The 9,471-nt window shown below is 40.8% G+C and overlaps 1 pseudogene; it reads right to left on the bottom strand.

Annotated features, from left to right (window-relative positions):
* The window catches only part of LOC119333697, a 26,457-nt pseudogene extending 17,358 nt beyond the window's left edge, over window positions 1-9,099 (bottom strand).
* Between the last annotated feature and the right edge of the window lie 372 nt (window positions 9,100-9,471).

Here is a 9,471-nt window from a genome sequence, read left to right as displayed (position 1 = left end):
CGAGAGGTACATCCTCCTCCCTCCTCCCTCCTCCTCCCTAGTTTCTTTTGAACCCTAGCTAGTTGAAAATTTTAGGGTTTTAATCTTAGTTGTTTAATCTTAGGAAAATGTAGTATGAAACCTAGCTAGTTAATCTTAGGATAATGTAGTATGAATCTTAGGATAATGTAGGTTTTTAATCTTAGTTGTTTAATCTTAGGACAATATAGTATGAACCATAGCTATTTAATCTTAGGATAATGTAGTATGACTCTTAGGATAATGTAGTATGAACCCTAGCTAGTTAATCTTAGGATCATATTTTGAACTATCACATTTGTTGTTATTTTTTAGTAAAAACAATTATTCCTGTTATATGCAAATTTGAAATGGATATTTTGAAGTGGATATATGTCATATTTTGAACATGTCACAATCTTAGTTGCTTAACCGAGTGGCCTATGTTTTGCCAGAATGTTGATTCGTCCACATTCTGGTAAATTTCAGGCGCTCGATATGTCTTGCTTTTAGGAAAGGTCATGCCGAATTTTGCTAAGTGTTTATTAATTTTGTTTTCATAATTAAGCATTTTGTTCTCGACATCGACGATGCCTATACCGCATCCTCGTCGTCGACTCGGCGGAGGAGGCCTGCTTGAGCAGAGGGGCCATGTCCGGGACTAGGCTCCGTCGGGCTGGTGCTGGGTTGTGCTACCTTCCAGTGAGCGCGGCTTAGTGAGGAGCCAGCCCGTCGTCGACCCGGAGCGTCTTTGGTGGTGGTCACGTGGGCCTGCATCGATGCAGAGGCTTAAGACCCCCGCGCAGGTGGTACATCACCGTGTCATGGAGGAGGACGTGCACGTCCATCGCTACATGGTTGCATTGGCAGATGGCAGGTTCTCCAATACCTGGCAGATTCTTCAAGGATCTCACCGGAGCTATGATCCTGTGATCGTTCCTTCTCTTTGGGTGTCCACCGCCCACGGCCCACTGAACCTAGAGGAGTTATTATTCGAGATGTATTAGTGATATTATATGATGATCTTTGCTACAAACTACTATATATGTATTCGATGATGGATTATTAATTACCTGTTAGTTATTTGCTTATTGAATGCATGCTAATTTGAATGGAGTAATTTGTTTTATCTCTATTATGATTTAGTTTTGCTTATTAAATGCATGCTAATTTGAATGGAGTACTTTATTTTATCTCTATTATGATTTTAGTTTTTCTTATTGAATGCACATCTGTTTCAACAATGAACATATAGGAAATGTCTGACGATGAAAGGGAATTCGCTATGTGCGAGTACTGTGAAGATGAGCACGGTCTGTGCGACAGGCCTCACCTGGTAGAAGGTCGGCGCTTCAGCATCAAGCTCCAGGAGACCTTCGATGTTGAAACGGTACGCAACGACGACAAGTGTTTTTTGTTATTTTTTGCATGATTTCTCTGCTTCTTCAACGTGTAATTTCCGTCTTTTACAATTCGACTAGCTTATCCCATGCCATATGCAAGACGCTATGTCTTGGAGAAGATGGGTTTTGAAGATCATGAAAGCATGGAGACAAAGATAATTCAACTAAGGACCCATCATGGTTATGTTTTTGCTGTAAATCTATACAATTCTGTGAACTCATCCAATTTTGGTTGCCTGAATTGGGAAGCACTTTGCAAGGCGTATGATTTTCATGAGGGTATGCTTCTCATCTTCGATCTTGGTGATCCTGACATCGACAAAAAGAATATGCCCATTTGGGTCCTTGTTGACACGCTTCCAGTTCTACCGCTATGTGAGTTCCTCAAACGTATTTATTAAGTAATTTATATTGTTTATTTCAAAATAGTTGACAGCTTATTTTCATTCTTCAAAAAATGTACGGAAGATGGTAGATAGAACCTACTACTACAATGATGAAGCACAATTAACTTATAAGGAGAAAGATGGTCTTATCGCATTTTTTTACTGATCTTGAGAATTACAATAGCTATTATCAAACTCCTCCACATTATGGTCAATACGTGCCACTAGTGCATGTGTTGAACTACTGTAACATCAATGGAGATAGCATTGTAAGATTTTCTACTATTACGACATCCGTGCATCTTTTGCATAAATTCTTCTAAAACTAAACTACATTGCCAACTACAAAGTTATTACTATGTTTTTGAACAGAAAATCCCGATGGATTGTGTTCCTCATCTGATGTTGCCGAGAGGTCGCGTTGATGTTATGAGCTTACGGCCACCACAACCAGGTCAGCCGCGTATCCACATCACTCCTGTCCATACCTGATTTCTAAAAACAAGGAAGCCATGATAATAAATGATTTTAAAAAATGTTTCGACCATCGTAGAGAGCTACTTGGAAGCAACATTGTGCGTAGGCCAAGACTTGGAGACAGGACGATCTCCGTTTTTTTATTATGGAGAGTCCATTTTCCTTAATGGAGAGTCAATGCCTATCTTGTTTTATGATATTTTACCTAAGAGAGGGTAGAGTAGGCCCTATGAGAGGAGTAGGTCCTAGGTAGAATGTGTTATTATGTGCTACAATGTGTTAGAGTTGATGATGATGATGAGGAGTTGTGATTATGACTAGTGACCAACTTGTTATATGATGTCTTATTGACGAACATTGTTTGGTGATGATGACTAGTGGTAATGAATATGCTATTTAAACAGACTAGTTCATGATGAGTTGTTATTGGAAGATATATCTGTTTAAACATGTACAATGCCAAAATGTGGAAAAAAATATAAATTTTACCAGTGGCGCGGGCCAAAATATTACCAGCAGCGCTCATTTACCAGTAGCGCTTTCCAGAGGCACGCTACTAGTATCTGAACATACCAGTAGCGCTGGCCTAAACAAGCGCTAGTGCTGCAAAATAGCTGTAGCGCCATAGGAGTAGCGCGGGCACCCGCGCTACTGGTAGCTAAAAAACCAGCGCTACTGATAAGGTTTTCCCTAGTAGTGGCGGTGAAGAAGTTCTTTGATGATGGAATCATGCCAGGAGGAATTAATGACACAATGATTGTCCTTATTCCTAAAGGTAATGCTCCTGAATACTTGAAAGATTTTCGTCCAATAAGCCTGTGCAACGTCATCTATAAAGTGATCTCTAAATGCCTTGTTAACTGCCTTCGACCTTTCTTGGATGAGTTGGTGTCAGAAACACAGAGTGTTTTCATTCCTGGAAGACTCATCACGGACAACACGTATATCGCCTTTGAGTGTTTTTATAAAATCCAACACAACAAGAACGCTACCAATAGCCATTATGCCTTTTTTTTGAACAACAAAAGGCGCACTAGGCGCCAAACTTTCTTATTTCAGCTCAGAAACACCGTACAGCATGAATTACAAAGCCCTGAAATTGAAAAGTAGAGAGAAGAGAAACTACAGGGCAAGTCATATTCCGATGAGCTGAAGCGAAACAACATATATCAGGTTCTACCACTGATGTTAGAACCTGGCGAGCTACATTGTGTGCAATACCATTGATCTCCCTAGAGATGTGAAACACCTGGGACTGAAGATCTGAGGAGTAGCAGAAGAAGTCAGCCAGAATTTTCCTTATAGTCCAAGGAGTAGTAGATTCCTTAATCTTTCTGCTAGCCGCCCATGACGCCAAAGACAAATTGTCAGTGAGGAAAGTGGGCTGAGAAATGCATAGCTGTTTGGCCACTCTAGCCGCCAAAAGAAGCGCCAAAGCTTTAGCTTGTAAAGGTGTATCTGTGATAACAGTAGAAGCTTGGATATGCACATTGACCTCCAATTGGTCTTGTGGTAAAGAGAGGTAAATTCCAATTCCAGTAGCAACAGATCCTTGAGTCAAGCCTGGAATTTTTTTGCATCTAAATGCTGCATCAGAGTATACTTTTGGTCCTGTAACTTGAAGATCAGACTTAATCGTTTTCCCCTGCATAGGAATCTGATTAGTAAGAGGTAAAACACCGACCATCTCATTGGATTTGAGCTGAGAAGAAATATGTATAGAATCATCGAGTTCATTACACAGGGCTATAGCAGCAGTGTTAATGTGATAAGGAAGAGATTTTTTCCTACTAAATAAATAATCATTCCTAGCTTTCCAAAGACACCACATAAAGTTGAGAATGTTGGGTAGAGAAGCATGAGGATGATTCATATTAATCAGAGCAAGGAAAATACTGTGAATATTAGGATTACTTTGAACTAAAATATCCATTCTAATGCACCAAGGATTTAGAAACCAAGCAGCTCTAGCAAAATCACAAAGAAAAAATAAATGCATCTCATCCTCAGGCTTACCGCATCTGCTACAAAGTTGAGATATGTGCACGAAGAAGCGGCCAGCTCTCAAACCTGTGGGAAGAGCTTTTCTAAGAAGCCTCCAAGCAAAAGTTTTTACCCTGGGAATCATCATCTTTTGTTTCCAGACCTCATTTAGAAGATTCTTGACCTACAAAGAAACCTGAGAAGGTGCAAATCTAGGATTGGCATGAATATCCCGCAAACACAGCTTATAAGTAGATTTAGAAGTACAAATACCATTAGGGGTAAGGTCCCAACATAGAATATCTGGACCGTCCTCTTGAATAATATCAGTCTGCATAATAGTAGAAGCAAGAGGTTGTTGGAAAAGAGAGTAAATAAGGGTAGAATTCCATTCTTTCCTATCAGGAACCCAAAGATCTTTAACAAGAGAAGGGTAACTATATCCTGAAGGTTGAATAATAAGATGATCATAAATAGCTCCAACGCGAGCACCAAGGGGTGCTCCATATAGAAATATTACCTTGAGTAATCTAATAAAAAGAATGAGCTTTGAGTTTGGGCAGTATTTTGAGAATGGAGGACCAAAAAGCTGATTTTGGATTAGAAGGGCTAGCAGTCCAGATGGAAGAATCATGGAAGCATTTGGACTTAAGAACAAGATGGAGATGGGAAGAAGAATCTTTCGCCATACGCCAAGCAGCTGCAAGCATCAGGCCTTCATTTATGGCTTGTAAGTTCCTAATACCAAGGCCACCCTCTTTTTTAGAATAAAAAATATCCTTCCAAGCCCTAAGACACAAGCTTTTGCTCGAATTATGCTCTCTAATACTTGTCCACCAAAAGTTCCTAATAATAGCAGTGAGTTTGGCTATGAACTTCTTAGGAAATAAAATATTAGCCATATAGTAAACAGGAATACCAGAAAAAACTGATGTAATCAATTCAAGCCTAGCTGCATGAGAGAGCAAGTTGGCCTTATAAGCAGGAAGCTTATTCATGAATTTATCTAAAACAAAATTGTAGGCCGCAGATCTATTATTAGCAAGAAGAATAAGAGGATGACCAAGATGAGAAAAATTAGCATCCATGTTAGAAACAGGAAAAATCTGCTTAATATCTTGAATAACAGCCTGACTAACATGAGCACTAAACATAATAGCAGACTTGGCCCAATTTGGAGTTTGACCTGACATGGAACAAAAATGATTGATAATGTTGGCCATAGCATTAGCTTCCTGAACAGTAGCTTGACCACATACCAACAAATCATCTGCAAACAAAAGAGAGTGAATCAGGGGGCAATTTGGTCCAAGCAAAATACCCTGAAGACTATGAGCAGCTAAAGCTTCGTTAAGAGCAAGAGATAATTCATATGGCAATAACAAACAAATAAGGGGACATAGGACAACCTTGACGAATACCCCTAGAACTTTTGAATTTATGAGAAGGCCTACCATTAATGACCACAGAAAAAGTAGGAGAAGAAATGCACTCATAAATCAAATTTATGAGAGCATGCAATCCTTTACGTGCAAGAGCTGAAACAATGAAGCTCCATTCTAAACGATCGAAAGCCTTAGCAAGATCAATTTTAAGCATGAAAGCAAGGTGATTCCAAGAACGAAGAGCAAAAGAGTGAGAAATCTCTTGAGTAATAATGATATTGTCACTAATTCTTCTACCTTCAATGAAAGCTTGTTGAGCAGGGTCAATATAATCTGGAAGATGAGGCTTAAGACGATCAGCTAAAGATTTGGCAATGATTTTATAAATAACATTGCAAAGACTAATGGGACGATAATCCATAGGAACGAGAGGAACAAGTTTTTTTGGAATGAGAGCAATGTTTGTATCACTCACGTGAGAGGGCAATATACCTGTTCTATAAAAATTGACTACCAATTGAGTGACATCGTCTCCTATCCAATTCCAAGTAGCCAAATAAAACTCGACATTAAAACCATCTGGCCCTGGAGAAGCATTCAACTTCATGTCCTTCAAAATCTGCAAGACCTCATTTTTATCCGGAATTAAATAAGTAGGGTCCAAAGAGCCCTCCGGTAATTGAGAAGCAAGAAAAGGTCTACCATAGTTGATATGAGTGGAAGAGAAGATATATCTGAAATAATTAACAAAGGTATTAGCAATGAGACTAGGCTTAAAATGCACAATATTATTTTCATCCTTAACCGAGCAGATAGTATTCCTTTTCCTTCTCTTAAGCACAGCTTGATGAAAAAAAATTGTATTACGATCACCATCAGTAGCCCATCCCTTCTTACTTCTTTGCTTATAAAAACTATTCAGTTTAGAGAGAGTTTGCTCATACCTGAGAATAAGCGAATTTTCTAAAGCATGATCTTGCTGATTGATTGGAAGCTCCTGAATCTGCTTGATACTAGATTCTAGTTCCTGAAGCTCTTGCTAAAAAGGTTTCTTCTTCCTACACCAAGTTTTCAAAGCCCCTGCCAAAGAAGAGGTTTTTGCAACAAAAGAGCCTGCTCTAGCATTGTTCCAAGCAGACTTAGCAAAACTACTGAAATCCTTCTCCATTAACCACCAATTTTCAAATTTGAAAGTCTGCTTAGGTTTAACAAAACTACCATCAGTAGAAATAAGTATGGGAGCATGGTCACTAACGATGATAGGTAAATTAAGCACCTTAGTATTGGGGTAATGAGCACACCAATCAGCATTAACAAGACAACGATCCAAACGTCTGTAAATAGGATTAACAGTGTGCTGCCTATTGCGCCAAGTGTAAGCAGGACCGCTAAAACCGATGTCAAAGAAACCACAGTTTTTGACAATAGAACGAAAAGCAGACATACGAAAGTAATTTACACTACCATTACAGCCATCTGTATCATACAAAATATCATTAAGGTCTCCCATACAGATCATGGGTTTTCCGAGGTTATCATACACAAAAGTGGAAACCTGATTCCAAATGGCACTAGTCTGCCTATGATAAGGATCAGCATATATACATATCAAACAAAAGTGAACCCCCGAGGCTAGATGAACTACATTGGCTAGGATAAAGTGAAAGGAGGAACTATGAACAGAGATTTTAAGATCATCATTCCACATAAGCCAGAGCCCTCCTGAAGCACCTCTAGAAGGAACGACAAAACTGTTAGCCACATCAAACCTATTAACAAGATCAACCGAATGAACCTTCAAAGATTTGATTTCTGAAACAAATATTACCTGAGCTTTCATAGAACGGATCAGATTTGCTAGGAACAGCATTCGATCGCTACCGAGGCCCCGTCCCATACCTCGGCAATTCCAAGCTATGGCTTTCATGGCGCCCGAGGCGCGTTAGGGCCATGCGCCGCTGCCCGATAAAAGGATTGCACTAAGTTCCTATCTGCATCATCATCCAACTCCATGTTATGTTCAGACTGATTCTTGTTCATATCCAGTGTACTAGAGTCATCTTGATTTTCCATTGTGACTTGAGATGTAGGGCTACAAATGCTACCATGAATATGCAGACCCTTGTGATGGAGGCGATCAATGCCAGGAGGAGAGAAAGCCCCCTGACGGGATCCAACTGTACCCTCACTGACATACGGCGAAGGTGTGCTCAGGGTCGAGGGATCATAGCTTCCTCCTTCGTGCTGACGAAATGCCATAACTGATAAATGTTCAGTGCTAGCTTCAAAAGACATGCTCCCCAAATTTTTGCATCGTCTTGTGCACACATTATTGCTACTGTCCAGTTGAGCCGATCCGCTGTCGCGCTTCCAAGTGGAAGAACGAGCACGATTGCGAAGAAACCCATGGAAATTAGGACGCACACTTCTAGATTCGCCGTTCGGAGGAATGTCCCATCTGCTATTCCTAGATCGATGGTAGCTCCGTTGAGATGTTGTGGATCCAGGAAACTCAGCGCCCCCCCAAAAAACTCCTCTGACTGAACTCTTTACCACAGTGCTGGCAACACCGTCACTAAGAACAGGGGCGGCTCCCACACCACCAGCTGGATAAGATTGTCCAATGAAAACTTGCGTGTCTGGCGGAGCACCGAGTAAGCTTGATTGACTGGCAGCCTTCTTCGCCGGAGGAGAGGGGATACCAAAAAGTGAGGTGGATGTACGTTTGGGACTGGATCGAGTAGGCGAGGGAATGGGATGGCGGGTAGGAGAAGGGAAAAGCGCTGCGCCCGGGGAAGGGGAAGGACAAATTGCAACATTTGCACCGGAAACTTTGTCCTCCAAATGCATTTGAATAGTAGAGGTAGGGGAAGTCTGCACAAAGTGAGATGAAGGGACAACGCACCGACTAGGAATATCTGCGAGGCGAAGAGGATTATTTTGGGCAGTCTGCTGGTCCAAATCCGGCTCATATCTCTGTCCCTGAATATGCATCTCTTCAGCAGACGTGCACTGAGAGCCTAGCAACTGCTGAGATAATGGGCCCGACTATTTTGCACCCCCTATCTGCTCCGGGTCAGCAAGAGCACCACTTTGCTGTACTGAATGCTGAAGAGCTTCAACTTGCCCTCCTTCTACGTAATTGCTTTGCCCAACATCTATCCCCTTATTACCTGCATCTGGTAACACCGTTGTATCCATTAAATCACCACTTTGACTCTGCTGCTGACTGTGAATGAACTCTCCTTCCATTCTTTTATTTTGTTCATTAATTTTCCTTAAAGATAATACCTTCTGATTTTCTTTTTCAGCAGAATCCTCTTCTGACATCTTTCCTTTTCCTTTGGGATCCTCTATGAACTGCTTCTGCAACCTTGCTAGCTGAGGATTGATGAAAGATGAGAATGAATTTGCTTCTGCCTGAACATTTCCTCCTGAAAGAGTAGGAATCAACTCTGCATTAGTCATCCACTGCCCAAATCTATTTGGTGAGATTTCTTCCAAAGAAACTATAAACTTTATCTGTCCAAAGCATATGATCATGTGGACTGGAGTTTCCTTGAAGGAGTTCTTACCAGATTCGGGTTCTATCAGAAGTGGAAAAATTGGGTGATGACCTGTGTTCGGTCTGTGAGATATGCAGTGAAGCTAACACTACTAGGAAAAGGGCTAAAGATAGGATTGACACTAATGGCGCACCAGAGAAGTGGTGCGCCACTACTATATTCTAATGGCGCACCAGGTAGAGATACGCCATTAGTATGGAAGACACTAATGGCGCACCAGGAAAAAGGTGCGCCACTAGTAAAACAATTTTTTTTTCATTTTTTCAAACATACT

The sequence above is a fragment of the Triticum dicoccoides genome, chromosome 7A, assembly GCF_002162155.2.
Source record: "Triticum dicoccoides isolate Atlit2015 ecotype Zavitan chromosome 7A, WEW_v2.0, whole genome shotgun sequence".
NCBI lineage: Eukaryota > Viridiplantae > Streptophyta > Magnoliopsida > Poales > Poaceae > Triticum > Triticum dicoccoides.
The sequence above is the reverse complement of the archived record's forward strand: the minus strand, read 5'-3'. Positions and strand labels throughout refer to the sequence as shown.